The 16491-nt window shown below is 44.7% G+C and overlaps 1 protein-coding gene across 5 annotated transcripts in view; it reads left to right on the forward strand.

Moving 5' to 3' along the window:
* Nucleotides 1-5588: 5588 nt before the first annotated feature.
* LOC125463699 (cadherin-6-like) overlaps nucleotides 5589-16491 on the forward strand; it is a 192978-nt gene continuing 182075 nt past the window's right edge. The window contains exons 1-2 of one of the 5 annotated variants that reach the window (XM_048555297.2): nucleotides 5599-5648; nucleotides 6241-6592. The gene's annotated coding sequence lies outside the window, so the exon portion shown is untranslated. Of the gene's footprint in view, nucleotides 5649-6143; nucleotides 6593-16491 lie in introns of those variants that run through there. The other 4 variants (XM_048555323.2, XM_059651877.1, XM_048555292.2 and 1 more) reach the window with 4 other exon arrangements.

Genomic DNA, 16491 nt, shown 5'->3' on the forward strand with positions numbered 1-16491 from the left:
CAGCACATCCTGGGTAGCATCTTCTGCTTTCTCAATCTGGGTAGTGTAGGATGGTAGATTTCCTTCTTTAAAGGCCATGAGTGAACCAGATGGGCTTTTAAAATAATTTGGCATCCTTTGGTTACTGTTAGTTACCTTTATATACTAGGCCACCCAAACAGCTACTCACTTTGAGTATTAGGAGATATTGTTAGCTTCAACCTAATTATAGACGAACCCCATTTTGTTGTTACCCAATCTTTTCCAGGTTGTGCTTTTCCAGCAAGAGTGGTATTAGAAGTGTGAGACATACTGTCCTTTTCCCTGCTATGCATAGGGAATCTGAGATATTTGTAGCAGCCTAGCACCAAATGTTAGGCCTCGCTGGGGCAGTGATCTAGAAATCAAGCCCCATTATCCCTGGATTTGGCTCAAAAGTTAAAACTTTTATCAAAATGTGCAAGCCCCCATTGTACCAGCTGAAGGGCTCAGGTTAACATGAAACACAGAGCAGGTGTTGATACTGAACAGAAAGTGCTGTTTGTTACAAACAAAATTGATTCTAACCACAGATAAAGAGCCATAAAATGTCAACATTTAATTTTACAAGTTAAAATTCTGACTCCTTCTAAATGCTTTCTAAACACGCACATACAGGCAGATAAACATACATTGGAGTTCTGAAGGAGAGTGATATTGGACTCAAAACATTAACTCTGCATCTGACTCCACTTATGCCACAAGATGTGCTGAGTTTCCTCAAGTATTCTCAGGTTTCTGTAAAGTCATCTTCCTTTCAGCATGTCTGGATAGAGCATCAAGACATTGTGAGCACCCTGACTCACAACAGACCAACACAAGCAAACCCCCAATTCTTACAAGACCATGAAGTTAACCACAGAGCTCAGTTCCTGCTCTGCATCCCAACACCATTACCAGACTAGCTTTCATTTTCAGATATATTAATTGCATTTATCCTTCATCAATTGACTGGATTTGAACCTATGACCCCAGAGCATTAGCCTGGGAGTCTAGAATGACTTGATCACTGACATTAACCACAATGCCATCATCTCCCCTGACAATATGATGTACTTACAATATTACAAGCCCCATTCACTCCCCACTTTACTGGACAAATAGTAAATGAGTGTTTTAAACAATTAAAGCCCGTCTCACCATTTATTTCACTATTCATGCTTCTCAGTAAAACAGCTGCCCACTTGTGTGATCAATCAACCCCAAGTCAACATCAACCATTTCCATTTATTTTTAAACAGCACTACTCAGGGTGGAGCTGGACCATGCAGAGCTGCCTCAGTCTATGACAACCTCAGCCTTGGCAGGTGATTGGAAACATTGCTATTCACCACAGCTAGACACTCTATCCTCACAGACACTGGATGAAGAGTGTCTTTCATTTCTCCAGTATCATATTCCATGCAGAAGCAGGGATCTCATGCAGTAACCAGGAGCAAGAATCCTGATGGGTATTATAAGTCCAGAGGCTTTATAGGCTCCAGTAAAGATCACCAACATTGGGGTATTCCAATAACAAATCACATAGCTGCTGCAATCAGCAGTATTTTTTCAACAGAAGAGTGAAAGGTAAGATCTTTATGTCAAATTAAAATATCAATGTGTAAAATCAGTTTAGTTTATTCTTAATACATCTAGTTGAGTGAAACCAGAAGTTATTCTTATTTAACATTTTTTTCTTAAGATATGCGCAGCTTTATAAATATACTGACTAGATCAATGTTTGCATTAGCAACAAATCTTACCCATTGCTCATTCATTGGAAAAATGTTGGTGTTATGGATTATATTAGCATTATGCTTAGCCAATCAAATCCTCCCTGATGAGTACAGTCAATTTCTTCCATTGAGTAACCCCAATCTGAAGTGTTCACTAATTAATCATTCAAAATTTTTGTTGCTGATTACAGTTATTTACCTGAAGCAGTCATTCATTCAGCAACCAGAGTAAAGAACTAACTCCCACAATTCTGTTATAATAAAACAAAGAAATGTAATTGCTGGAAATTTGAAAGATAAACAGAAATTGCTGGAAGAACTCAGTGAGCCTGGCAGCATCTGGAGAAAGAGAAACAGAGGGAATGTTTCTAGTCCACTGATCCTTCTTGAGAAACTTCTGTTGTGCTTTGGAAAGGTTTCTAAAATGGAATCTGATCCATTTGTTGTCATGTTTCGGCACATCCCCGAAATAATAAAAGCTGCCAATGTAAATTGATTGGACTAAACATACCAAGGTATGTCTTGAATATACTCAATAACTGAGTTTATGTGGTGAATGCATACACGGTACAATAATATTCACTGAACAGGACTTCAGTGTTTTCATTTCACTGGGGTTGCTATTGGTAGAAACTCCACATTCAATGGCCGAGAAATGATTTAGTCAGTTTCATCAAGACCGTCCCATTAAATTATGCATCATAGCTAGACATCTTTGTGTTTGACCACCATCTTCTTCCCCAATCTCAACTTCCACACATAGCCTCAGCCCTGTAATGGTGGGGAGAGACAAAACAGAATGCAGGGCAGACAAGGGGAAGGAATCCTTCTTCAACTCACCTCAGGGAATCCAAACATTGATCAAAGATTGCACAGAACAAGGAGTGGTCTATTTAAGGAGAGTTAACATCTATATATGCACTTGACAACAGTGGGTGCATGGGAATGCAACCATGTATATATTCCTTTCCAAGTTACACACCATCCTGATTTGAAACTGAATCACCATTCCTTCATTGACATCTCGTCAAAATCATTGAGTAACACAGCTTGGGAACTGATCCTTCAGTCCAACAAGTCTATGCTGACCTTATTCCCAAACTAAAGTAGTCCCACCTGCCTCACTTGGCCCATATCCCTCCAAAGCTTTCTTAATCACATACCTATCCAACTGTCTCTCAAATGTTGCAACTGTACCTCCATCCATCACTTCCTTTCTCTTCATTACCCACACAAACCACCCTCAGTGTAAATATGTTTTCCCCCACATCCTTTTTAAATCTTGCTTCCCTCACCTTAAAAATATGCCCCTAGAATTCCCAAACCACAAGAATTCCCTCTCTAAAATTATTGTGCCCCTGCACCTCAAGAACTGCAGCAGCTTAAGAAGGCAACTTGCCACAACTTTTTCAAAGGCAATTAACAATGAGCTAAATGTTGTCACAGACAGTGACACTCACATTTTGTGAATAAATAACTATATTTTTAAATTGTGTGCACATAAATGGTGACAATAACTTAGCTGATAGTTCTGATGGTAGCATAAAACAAAAAAAAGGGGTTGTGATCTGTACTTCCATTTCCAGTTTCACCTCTTGTTGGCATAGGTGTCTGTCATCGGAGGCTATCACAGTGTTTGACAGTCCAGCCCATCCCTCTGAGCGAATCAAACCTTATTTGTGTTTTTGCTGCATGGATCATCTGTAACTGCTGGAGAATGCATGGCTTCTAGTAGCAAAACTATAGTTATGAGTAAAATTTTAAGACAACCTGTGCAGTTGCTATAAAACAATTGTAGCACAGAACCAAAAGGAGTGGGCTGATAGTTTTTAGTGGGGGAGCAAGCCAGGAAGTTTCTCTCCTATATAAAAAAATGCAGCATAACACATAAAACTGTAATAACAGGAGAGACTCCAATTAAATAGTGCAGAATGGTTTTGGATTATCATTTGCTATTGAGCTAATAGGAATATTCTTTTAAATGCTATAGACTCTGCCAATGATCTAACATCAATGTAATGCTGCATGAGCTATTAAACAAAGTGACCTTTCAATTAGTTTCATTTTTTTTGTACTTATGTTAGCTTTTCCACGGAGACCATTTGTGAAAATACTGTAACAACCTGCAGTGTCAAGTAAAAGGCTGGCTTTGACTCAGAAAATGAGTTTCCTTTCAAATTAACATTTCTTTGCACCCCATTATTGTTCTTGCCAAGTCCAGCTCTTCTTAGAAATCAAAGTCTCACTCAGCAGACACTGATTGTAAGGAAGATTGGATATGGCCTGGAGAGAGGAGTTTCAATGGGGTCTATAAAATTATAGGAAGCTTAGCTAGGGTAGATAGGAAGGTCTTACCTCCCCGTAGCAGGTCAATAACCAGAGGCACAGATTTAAAGTACTTGATGGAAGGTTAGAAGGGAGTTTAAGAGAGCCTTAGTCCATCCAAAGGATGAGCAAGAGTCTAAAACTCACTGATAATAAAGTGTGAAGCTGGATGAGCACAGCAGGCCAAGCAGCATCTCAGGAGCACAAAAGCTGGCATTTCGGGCCTAGACCCTTCATCAGAGAGGGGGATGGGGAGAGGGTTCTGGAATAAATAGGGAGAGAGGGGGAGGCAGACCGATGATGGAGAGAAAAGAAGATAGGTGGAGAGGAGAGTATAGGTGAGGAGGTAGGGAGGGGATAGGTTAGTCCGGGAAAGATAGGCAGGTCAAGGAGGTTGGATGAGGTTAGTAGGTAGGAAATGGAGGTGCGGCTTGAGTTGGGAGGAAGGGATGAGTGAGAGGAAGAACAGGTTAGGGAGGCAGACACAGGCTGGGCCTGGCCCTTCCTCCCACCTCAAGCAGCACCTCCATTTCCTACCTACTAACCTCATCCCACCTCCTTGACCTGTCCGTCTTCCCTGGACTGATCTATCCCCTCCCCACTTCCCCACCTATACTCTCCTCTCCACCTATCTTCTTTTCTCTCCATCATCGGTCCGCCTCCCCCTCTCGCGTTATTTATTCCAGAACCCTCTCCCCATCCCCCTCTCTGATGAAGGGTCTAGACCCGAAACGTCAGCTTTTGTGCTCCTGAGATGCTGCTGGGCCTGCTGTGTTCATCCAGCTCCACACTTTGTTATCTTGGATTCTCCAGCATCTGCAGTTCCCATTATCTCTGTCTAAAACTCACTGCCTGAAATGTCAATAGAGGCAGAAATTACAAACACAGTAGAAAGCACTCGGATACATCCTTGAGATGCAATTACCTACCAGGTACAGACCAATCATGTGATTAAACTCCTCTTTCGCTCCTGGCACAGAAAGGAACCAATCAGCTTTGAAAAGTAAGGCAGGTGTTCCCATGGAACATGAGTTAGATTCAAAGTCTGTTGTTTCAATGCTCAGGATGTGGGTGCTAGAACTAATGATACCTCTGCAAAAAACATGCACGTTCATATGTGCGCAATGATACACATGGTTATGCAAAGAATGGAGGGGTATGGGCCAAGGGGAGACAGAAGGGATTAGTTTAATGTGGCATCATGTTCGGCGCAATGGTCAAAATATCCATTTGCTATTGAGTTCTATGTTCTATGATACACTTTCACACACAAACGAACTTTACAAACATACACACACACACACACACAAACACACATACAATCACAGATATACACATTATATACAATAACGTTGTCTCACACAAACACACAGGTATAAACTCACCCTGATACATGCATACACACACACACACACACACACTCCCCCATCACAGAATTTTCTCACACAGACACACACAGATACACACCCACAGAGAGAGACACATACACACACAGACACAAGCACACCCCTTTTAGTGTTGTGGAGAGTTAACCAGCAGAAGCATGGATTGCTTTACAGCTAAATAGTTACATCACCAGAAATTGAAGTAAGTCGTTTAGTGCAAAAGTATTTTCTTGCTAGAATTCTATGAATATATTAGTTCTTTGGTTGTAAATTTCTAAGAATGATGCAGCAATGTCTTTCTAAAATAATTGAGCCTTTCATCATCAGAATGTTATTGTTTTCGTTTTCTTTTGCATATTACGTTTTGCCAATGAAAGATAAGAAATCACAAAGTGTGTTACAGAAGGCGAATGCTGTTTGAGACTATGCTTTGATCAATACACTGCTGAATTCTGGTTCTGTTGGGAACAGCAAAGGCTACTCAGTGGGGTGGAGGTTCCTGATCCAAAAAATGGTTTGCAATTTGTAGGTTTATTTCATCTTTTATTATCACAGATCATGAAAGAAAGCAGATTATATTTTGTTTTCTGGGAGTCGGGGGGGGGGAGTGGGGAAGTAGATAGAGGTGGGAAAGAATGCCATTGCTCACGACTTCAAACACAGAGAGGTCAATCCATCACTGTCTATCTGTCTGCGTGTGTGTGTGTGTTTGTGTGTTTGTGGCGGGGGGAGGTTCTATTCACATAAACCTCTTCACTGTAAGCTCCCACTGAATTCACTTGCAAATTCCTCAGGCTGAAAAGAGACAGGATTCCCAGTGCCCCGCCGTCCGTGCAGAGCAAAGCCCACAGTCCTATCAACACTCCCTCTGCTTCAGGAGATGCTATTATCAATAATGAGAGCCTGAGAACCGAGTGGTCACCAATCAGCAAGCTGACAGGTAAGAAAGATTCTTCCAGCCCACCCTCTGGGGCTGCGGGTCCCTGCCTCCAGAACGGGCGTTGAAGTAGATGGAAGAAGTCAGTCTTGGGGAAAAAGAAATCGCGGCATCGCAAAAGCAGTCGCCAGGCAGAGACAGCAACAGCGTGTTCCCTATCGGCGATGCAGGCAGCACTGTCTCTCACAGACACACAGCGTCTGTCAGCGGTAAGTGCTCTCCCCTTCTGGTCCTGATGGAGCTTTTGGCTTTACAGCGTACACTTTGTTGGGAGGTTTATCATGAAACGGGAAGCAATCTTATTCCAATATTCCCCCAACCCAACCTTCGCCCCCCACCCCCCCCTGCCACCCCCACGCAGATACAGCCTTTGTGTTTACCGTCGCTCTAATAAAACGCGTACTGTACTTAATTTGAATTGAGGAGAAACGCAGCGTTGAGATGGTGAGGGGTGGAATTCAAAAAGGCTTGTTGGGACCTAATTGTGCAAAGTGTTGTTGCCTTTTGTGAGGTCGAGTTGCAGTGTGTGTGTGTGTGTGTGTGTGTGTGTGTTGAAGCTAACTTTAATAGTTCGTTTTAATTGCAATACGTCGTACCAGCCTTACCGTGGCTGAGTTTAAACATCCCAAACAGACTGTGAATTGCTGGGGCTTACTGTTTCAACCGCGTCCCTGCTGGACAAGTCTTTCAGATAGACAGGCTAGACGGGGATGGGGTGGGTGGTGGAATGGTGCTATCAGTCTGGCAATGTAGGTACATACTCAGCCTTACAGGGCTGGGCTGGAGTCTAGTAGCTATGCCCAAGGTCAAGCGAGGATGTGGAAAACAGCAACATGCGCCAGACACAAAGCGAGGAGCTTCCAAGGTTCCGGCAGAAAGCAGATCAGAGAGGGAGAGCTGCTGGCAACCGAGAACAAAATACCAAAGGCCTCTCTGTATTCGCTGGGTAACTTTCCCCAGTTCGGCATTTAGCATTTTGGGCGGTATCACGTTGACCTTCAGATGCTGGCCACATATAAATCTGAGAGCTCTGTGTGTGTGTGTAAAACAGATTACCGCTCACTCTGATTCCGCTATGAACCGCTGTGTCAAAACTCGAAGCCCCAAAGTCTTGTCAATGCTGTGGGATTATATATTTCAGGCGAGCAGAGAGGGTAATATTACACCCTCCCTACCCCCCAGACCAGCCCTCCACCCTGAGCTAGCTGTTGTTATCTCACACAGCCCCTTGTGATTTCAGTGGGGAATTCAGGGACATCTCAGCAACCCGTCGCTGTTCCAAAAACACATCCATTGCCCGGGGGGCGGGAGCCCAGCCGGGGGCGGGGGGTGCTGTTCGCAAAGCGGTCTCTTGTGGCTTTTTAACGCTTTTCGAGGATTGCCCCCCCCCCCCATCCCACCCCGGGTCACCGTGGGCAGCTGTCCCCCCGTTTCTCCTGCAGTAGCGGGTGGGTGGTTGAGGACGCTAGAGCGCCGAGTCGGCCCATCGCGCCCATGCTACCTCCTTGATTCAGTTCCCCAATGGGTATTGTTTTGTAACTGGGAAAGTGCCGATACAAAAGGCTGTGGAGACAACCTGAAAGTTCCCTGTAGTTAAAAAAAAACAGTTCACAAGGTGCTCGTTATAGCGTGGCACTTGGCACTGCGTTTGCCTACCGCCTGTTTCTATCCAATCATGGTAAAGGCTTCTCTAAGCGGCACCGGCTTGGTGCATTAAATGTGAAATGATTGCTACAAGAATGTAACTGTTCGGCCGACAGTTCTCCCCGGGCTCTTTCCACTCGGCCCCAGTTCCCCCGTGTGCCCCTCACTGTGTCTCAGAACGACGGAGGCGGAAATCCCTGTCCTGAGGTGGGGTGGGAGGGTTGAATATGTTTGTGGAGGGGGGGGGGGGGGGGTGAGAGTAGAAGGTGCGCAGAAAAGCGTCCTATATTGACACACACGCACAGAACTGAATTTTAACCCAGTCAGCCGCCTGCGCTCGACATTGCATTGCGGTGACGACCTCCCAGCGCCGTTTTAGCGTTGCTGTTCACGTTCATAGATTTTCACCACATACAGGCCCGTGTCTCTCACCCGCAGCCATCCCCGTGAGCTGCCCTGCACGGTGAACTGAAACATGTTAATATGTCCTTGAATGATATTAACATCCACCTGCATAATACAACTCGATGTTTCTGTTCAGATTCTCAGCGTCAAACATGGGCCACTTTAACCCCTTCGCTGTCCGGATAATTTAGGAGTGTTGATTGTGCGGGAACCCGAGCTGTGAGGCGGCTTTCGGAGAAATCCCTCCGGCCACTGCACCAGTGCATGCATCCAGTCAGAACAGCAGAAGCTTAATTACTGCTCAGCAGAGACTGGTAGATTAAATAAATCAAGATTGATGGGGGCGGCAATGATGGAACCCACATTATCTAAATAAGTCGCTCTTTGCCCTGACTGAGACAGAGTGGTTGCATGATGTGAGGTGAGAAACTTCGATGGGATGAGCAAACCGCAGGCGAGAATACAGCCAGGGCAGTATAGCTGAAGTGATACTTCTGAACATAGAGTTTGCTGCAATGATCTTCCTGTTATGTACTCTCTCCATCATCGACAAAGAGATTCCGGAGTTAAATACGTGAAGCGAATGAGTTTGCCTTACACCGAGCAAGAGGAGTTAGTTGTCCAGGGACAAATATTCCCCTATATTTGAGTGCCCATATTCCCCTGTCCTTACTGCTATTGAGAGTTGCTGCAGGGCATTTTTGATACAACGTGAGAAGCGAACGATTGCAGATGTTGGAAACTGTACTGAAAACAAAAAAAAATGCTGGAGATCACAGCGGATCAGGCAGCATTCAGGGTGAGAGAGCAAGCTAATGTTTCGAGTCTCGAAAACTCTTCAACAGAGCTCACGTCGAAACGTTAGCTTGCTCCCTCTCTCCGTGGATGCTGCCTGACCCGCTGTGATCTCCAGCATTTTTTGTTCTCAGGACATTTTTGATATGTGCCGTCGCGTTTTCCTGAAGTCTGCTGCCAGGTCTCAATATGTTAACACGGAGGGCTAGAGTGAAAGCGGGTTGTGGAAATGTGATGTCAAATGTAGACTCTACTCGAGATAATGCTGCAATCATGTACATAATTCAAATGTAAATAGTCCTCGAAAGCATACAATGATTGATATGAACGAGAAATGTAACATTTATATGTAGCAACAACAGATGCATTTCCATCACAAGTATATCATGACGTTCATTTGTTTTGGGTGAAGTTTAGACGCTAACAAACGATCCTCCTCACGGTATGATATTGGCCCACACACCCTTATCTGCTTTATTGTGAAATTGTGAAGGGCTTCAGAAATGTGCAAACACTTGTGCAAATAACTTTACAAACTCGTCATCTCAGCAGATTTCCAACCTAGCAGCCAAACAGTGTATTCCAGCATTCACGAACACCACATTAAACAGACTGGTCATTAGAATTACCTGGGGAAAACTTATTCCGTGGGATTAACTCCACTACTGAGATACATATAAAACACAGCACTGCGCTATACACTGAGGCTTATGAGTGGAGAGCAGCAAATTCCTCATACTTATTAGATATGAATCTTATAAGAACGGCTCACCATTACCAGTGGTCATTAGGCGGTGACATGTCTAACATCTGTAACACTGATCACTTGTCATTAGTTTCTGAAATTTCTAACTGCGCTCGATAAGTACCGACCCTCCCTGCTTGATTAATGTGGCACAGAGCATATAAACTTCATGTGACATGCGTGTAACAACAGCACATGGAACCCAGTGAAACCACAAGGTGTCAGCTGTAGAGATTCGATAGATATAGAAAACGAGTAAAAAGTTTTTTTATGGAATTTGTGAGCTGATTAGCAATATCAATTTCGGCACAAATTGTTCATGTCTAATTCTTCCTCGAACTTTATTGATCTTGAAGAAAGAAATCTCGTTGGTGCCATGATGATGCTAAGTGTGGATGTGGGTGGGGGTGACTATGGTCACTGTTTAACAATCAGGGACTATCTGTTTAAAACAGAGGCTAGGCGATTATTTCTCTCTCCCAGAATCATTCTTGCTGAAAAGGTGGTAAAAGCAGAGTCTCGGAATATTTTAAAAGGAAGGGGTGGAGAGGTTCTTGTAGAGTTAGGGATGGTGAAAGGTCATGGGTTGCGGGTCTGAGTTTGCAATCGGCTGCTGGAATTCTGGTGGTGTGATGGTGGTGTCACTACCTCTGAGCCAGGAGGCCTAGGATCAAGTCTCACCTAATGTAATCACACATCTCAACTGGCTGATCTAAAAAATATGGGCAGTCGGGGGACTGGCTAATTCTCGCTGCTCTAATCTGTTCGATGGAGGATTCAGGCAGCGGATGTTGGAGATCGGGTCATAACGCATTTGTTAAATGGCTGGGACCACGTAAGATATCTGTCTATGTTGACTAGAAGAGATGTAAGATTAGGCAGACATGGCATCTAGCTCTCTAACTATACAGTACAGGCTATAAAGTGTTAATTGATTAGACTTCAAACGAGGAAGTCGGCAGAGTGCAAGCGATTTGTTGAAGATGTACCCAGCATTGGAGAAAGACAAACAAAAACAGAGCGACTCAGAATAGATCTATTTTCAGGCTCTGTACTGAAACACGAAGGGATTTAAATGTTATTCAGGTGCAGACTAAACTAACTAGGATTGTCACCTGTTCTTTCAATGTACAATCTGAATAAAGGCTGAATTTGCCAAGGAGTGTTGAGGGCTTTTGTGGTGTAGTGGTAGATTCCGTGTCTCTGAGCCAGGAGGTCCGGGTTCAAGCAATGGCTTCTCTGAGTAGATTGATTTCAGTTTCCTAAAAATAGTGACCAGTTAATCTTTTTTTGATGCGCCTTTATGAAGTTTAATGCTGCTGGAACTGGAATGTTGCACTGGGGAACTGCGCTGAATGCATTTGTGTGTGCTGGGTGTGTTTTTGAAATTTTAAAGCCGGGTATTCCCGCTACAATTAATTTCACAACTGTTTTATTGTTCGTTGATGTGATAAAATAGCTGTGGAAAACGCAGACATTGTTTACATCACAGGCAGCACCAGGCTTTATTTCTGCTCTTCAGCATGTTGCTTTGTTTTAATGATATCATAGTCTGTCTGCCTCACTATTTCTCGTTCTGTTTCTTGTAACTTTAAATCGACGCGGAGAGGGATGGATATTAGCGTTTGAACTGGCACAGTGACTGAAGTCAAATTAAGTTCGAAATACATTCGGAAACTGGCCCGATCCAGTTCCCAGTCAATCCCGGTCAAAGCTGTTTCCCATGAAGAGACGTTGTATGGGTTACGATTGTATTCCCCTGGAGTTTCAAAGAATGAGAGGGGGGTCTCACAGAAACCTGTAAAATTCTAACAGAACTGGACAGGGTGAGCTTAGGCAGAATGTTCCTGAAGATAACAGAACCCAGAGCCAGTGATCACAGTCTGAGGATACATTTAGGACTGAGATGAGGAGAAATTTTTTTAGCCAGAGAGTGATGGAATTTCCTGTCACAGCGTGATTTAAACCAAAACATTGAATGTTTTCACGAAGGAGTTAAATATATTTCTCAAGGCTAAAGAGTCCAAAGGGTGTGGGGAGAAAATGAGGATAGGGACTGGGTTGGATGACCAGTCACAATCACGTTGAATAGTGCAGCACTCTCGAAGGGCTGAATGGTCTAGTCCTGTTGCTATTGTCTATTTTTCTATGTTTCTACGTGCCCGAAATCCCTCCCAAATCCTTCAGCACCGCAATTTGAGCTGAAGGTTGAGATCAAACGCTTGTCTCCTGGCTCGGCTCAGCCGCCGCTCACTGAAACAGCTTAACAGGCGGCAAATAGCGATCACATTTCAGGCGCTGTCCTCTCCAGTGCCCCCACCCCCTCCACACAAGCCCATCCACTGCATAGCGGGTGGGAGAGTGAATGTGTGTGTGAGAGAGAGAGAGAGAGAGACTGTGCGAAAGTGAAAGTATGTGTGCGAATGAATGTATGTGTGTTAGACTGTGTGAGTGAATGTGCATGTGTGACTGTGTGTGAGACTGTGTGGGAGACGAGTGTGCGAGTGCGTGACTCTGTGAAAGATAGAGCGTGTGTGTCTGAGTGAATGTGCGTGTGAGTGAGAGAGTGTATGTGTGACTGAGTGTGTGAGATTGAGAGTCTGTGTGTGTGAGAGACTGGATGTGCATGAGACTGTGTGTGTGAATGTGTGTTAGAGTGAGTGTGTATGAGTGAATGTATATTTGTGTATGAGTGATTGCCTAGGCGTGTGAGACTGAGTGTGAGGGAGACTGTGTGTATGAGACTGTGTGTGAGTGAATATGTGTGACTGAGTGAGACCGTGTGTATGAGTGAATATGTGTGTGACTGTGTATGAGTGAATATAGGTGTGACTCTGTGTGTGAGACTGAGATTGTGAATGAGAGTGTGTTTGAGTGTGTGAGGCTGATGTGTGTGTGACTGTATGTGAATGAATGTGTGCTTGAGTGAGTGTGTGTGAGATTGTATGAGAGTGAGAGTGTAAGAGTAAGAATATTTGACTGCATGTGTATGAATGTGTGTGAGAGAGACTATATGTGGGTGTGTGTGAGACTGTGGGTGTGTATGAGTGAATATGTGTGACAATATGAGTGAATGTGTCTGTGTGAGACTGTGTGTGGATGAATATGTGCGTGAGTGAATATGTGTGTGAGTGTGTGTGAAACTCTGTGTGTGTGTGAGAGAGAGAGAGACTGTGTGTGTGTGAGTGAATATGTGTGTGTGTGTGAGAGAGAGAGAGGGTGTGTATGAGTGAATGTGTGAGTGAGTGTGTGTGAGACTGTGGATGTGTGTGAGTGAATGTGTGAGAGAGACTGTATGGGTGTGTGTGAGACTTGTAGGTGTATGGGTGTGTGTGAGACTGTGTGTGAGTGAGTGAGTATGTATGAGAGACTGTGTGTGGGTGTGCGTGAGACAGTAGCTGTGTGTGTGTGAGAGAGACAGAGAGACTGTGTGTGGGTGTGTTTGAGACTCTGTGTGTGAGAAAGTGAGAGTGTAGGCGTGTGTGAGAGAGACTGTGTATGTGTGAGGCTGTGGGTGTGTATGAGTGAGTGTGTGAGAAAGACTGTGTGTGTGAGTGTGTGTGAATGAATGTGTGAAAGAGGCTGTGTGGGTGTGTGAGGGACTTGTAGGTGTGTGGGTGTGTGAGAAAGAGACTGTGTGTGGGTGTGTGTGAGACTGTGGGTGTGTGTGAGACTGTGGGTGTGTGTGAGACTGTGTGTATGTGTGAGAGACTGTGAGTGAGTGTACATGAGAGACTTGTGTGGGTGTGTGTGTGAGTGTGAGACTGTGTGAGTGAGCGTGTGAGTGTGTGTGAGTGAGTGTGCGTGAAAGACTGTGAAAGTGTGTGTGTGAGTGAGTGTGTGTGTGAGAGAGAGACTGTGTGTGTGGAGTGTGTGAGAGACAGTGTGAGTGAGTGTGTGTGTGACTGTGAGAGTGTTTGAGTGAGTGTGTGTGTGAGAGACTCTGTGTGTGTGGTGCGTGACTGTGTGTGTGAGTGAGTGTGTATGAGTGTGTGTGTGTGAGAGAGTGTATGTGAGAGACTTGTGTGGATGTGTGTGAGTGAGTGAGAGACTGTGTGTGTGTGTAAGTGTGTGTGAGAGACTATGTGAGTGAGTGTGTAGGTGTGTGTGAAAGACTGAGTGTGAATGAGTGTGAGAAACTGTGTGTGAGTGAGTGTGTGTGTATGTGTGAGTGTGTGTGTGAGAGACTGTGTGTGTGTGAGAGACTGTATGTGAGAGACTGTGTGTGTGTGTGTATGTGTGTGTGTGTGTGAGTGAGTGAGTGTGTGTGTGCCAGTGAGTCTGTTTGAGAGATTTGTGTGGGTGTGTGTGAGTGAGTGTGTGTGAGAGACTGTGTGTGTGAGTGAGTGTGTGTGTGAAAGAGAGTGTGTGCGAGAGACTGTGTGTATGTGAGAGACTGTGTGTGAGAGACTGTGTGAGTGAGTGTGTAGGTGTGTGTGAAAGACTGTGTGAGGGTGAGAGACTGTGTGTGAGTGAGTGTGTGTGCATGTGTGAGTGTATGAGAGACTGAGTGTGTGTGAGTGTGAGACTGTGTGTGAGAAAGTGTGTGTATGTGTGTGTATGAGTGTGTGAGTCAATGCGTGTGCGTGAGTGTGTGTGTGAGAGAGAGAATGTGTTTGAATGTGTGTGTGTGAGAGAGAGAGACTGTGTGTGAGAGTGTGTGTGTGTAAGTGTGAATGTGTGTGGGTGTATGTGTGAGAGACTGTGTGAGTGTGAGAGACTGTGTGAGAGACTGTATGTGTGAATGTGTGTGTATGTGAGAGACTGTGTGAGTGTGAGACTGTGTGTGTGAGAGAATGTGTGTGAATGTGTGTGTGTTTGAGAGACTGTGTGTGAGTGTGAGAGACTGTATGTGTGTGAATGAGTGTGGGTGTATATGTGAGAGACTGTGTGAGTGTGAGAGACTGTGTGTGAGAGACTGTGTGTATGTGTGAATGTGTGTGTGAGAGACTGTGAATGTGAGACTGTGTGTGAGAATGTGTGTGAATGTGTGTGTGTTTGAGAGACTGTGTGTGAGTGTGAGAGACTGTATGTGTGTGAATGAGTGTGGGTGTACATGTGAGAGACTGTGTGAGTGTGAGAGACTGTGTGTGAGAGACTGTGTGAGAGACTGTGTGTATGTGTGAATGAGTGTGTGTTTGAGAGACTGTGTGTGAGTGTGAGAGACTGTGTGTGTGTGAATGAGTGTGGGTGTATGTGTGAGAGACTGTGTGAGTGACTGTGTGTATGTGTGAATGTGTGTGTGAGACTGTGAATGTGAGGCTGTGTGTGTGAGAATGTGTGTGAATGTGTGTGTGTTTGAGAGACTGTGTGTGAGTGTGAGAGACTGTGTGTGAGTGTGAGAGACTGTGTGTGTGTGAATGAGTGTGGGTGTATGTGTGAGAGACTGTGTGAGTGACTGTGTGTATGTGTGAATGTGTGTGTGAGACTGTGAATGTGAGGCTGTGTGTGTGAGAATGTGTGTGAATGTGTGTGTGTTTGAGAGACTGTGTGTGAGTGTGAGAGACTGTGTATGTGTGAATGTGTGTGTGAGACTGTGAATGTGAGGCTGTGTGTGTGAGAATGTGTGTGTGTTTGAGAGACTGTGTGTGAGTGTGAGAGACTGTGTGTGTGAATGAGTGTGGGTGTACATGTGAGAGACTGTGTGTGAGTGTGAGAGACTGTGTGTGTGTGAATGAGTGTGGGTGTATGTGTGAGAGACTGTGTGAGTGACTGTGTGTATGTGTGAATGTGTGTGTGAGACTGTGAATGTGAGGCTGTGTGTGTGAGAATGTGTGAGAATGTGTGTGTGTTTGAGAGACTGTGTGTGAGTGTGAGAGACTGTGTGTGTGTGAATGAGTGTGGGTGTACATGTGAGAGACTGTGTGTGAGTGTGAGAGACTGTGTGTGTGTGAATGAGTGTGGGTGTACATGTGAGAGACTGTGTGTGAGTGTGAGAGACTGTGTGTGTGTGAATGAGTGTGGGTGTACATGTGAGAGACTGTGTGTGAGTGTGAGAGACTGTGTGTGTGTGAATGAGTGTGGGTGTATGTGTGAGTGACTGTGTGTATGTGTGAATGTGTGTGTGAGACTGTGAATGTGAGGCTGTGTGTGTGAGAATGTGTGAGAATGTGTGTGAGTGTGAGAGACTGTGTGTGTGTGAATGAGTGTGGGTGTACATGTGAGAGACTGTGTGTGAGTGTGAGAGACTGTGTGTGTGTGAATGAGTGTGGGTGTATGTGTGAGAGACTGTGTGAGTGACTGTGTGTATGTGTGAATGTGTGTGTGAGACTGTGAATGTGAGGCTGTGTGTGTGAGAATGTGTGAGAATGTGTGTGTGTTTGAGAGACTGTGTGTGAGTGTGAGAGACTGTGTGTGTGTGAATGAGTGTGGGTGTACATGTGAGAGACTGTGTGTGAGTGTGAGAGACTGTGTGTGTGTGAATGAGTGTGGGTGTACATGTGAGAGACTGTGTGTGAGTGTGAGAGACTGTGTGTGTGTGAATGAGTGTGGGTGTACATGTGAGAGACTGTGTGTGAG

The sequence above is a fragment of the Stegostoma tigrinum genome, chromosome 2 (genome assembly GCF_030684315.1).
Source record: "Stegostoma tigrinum isolate sSteTig4 chromosome 2, sSteTig4.hap1, whole genome shotgun sequence".
Classification (NCBI taxonomy): domain Eukaryota; kingdom Metazoa; phylum Chordata; class Chondrichthyes; order Orectolobiformes; family Stegostomatidae; genus Stegostoma; species Stegostoma tigrinum.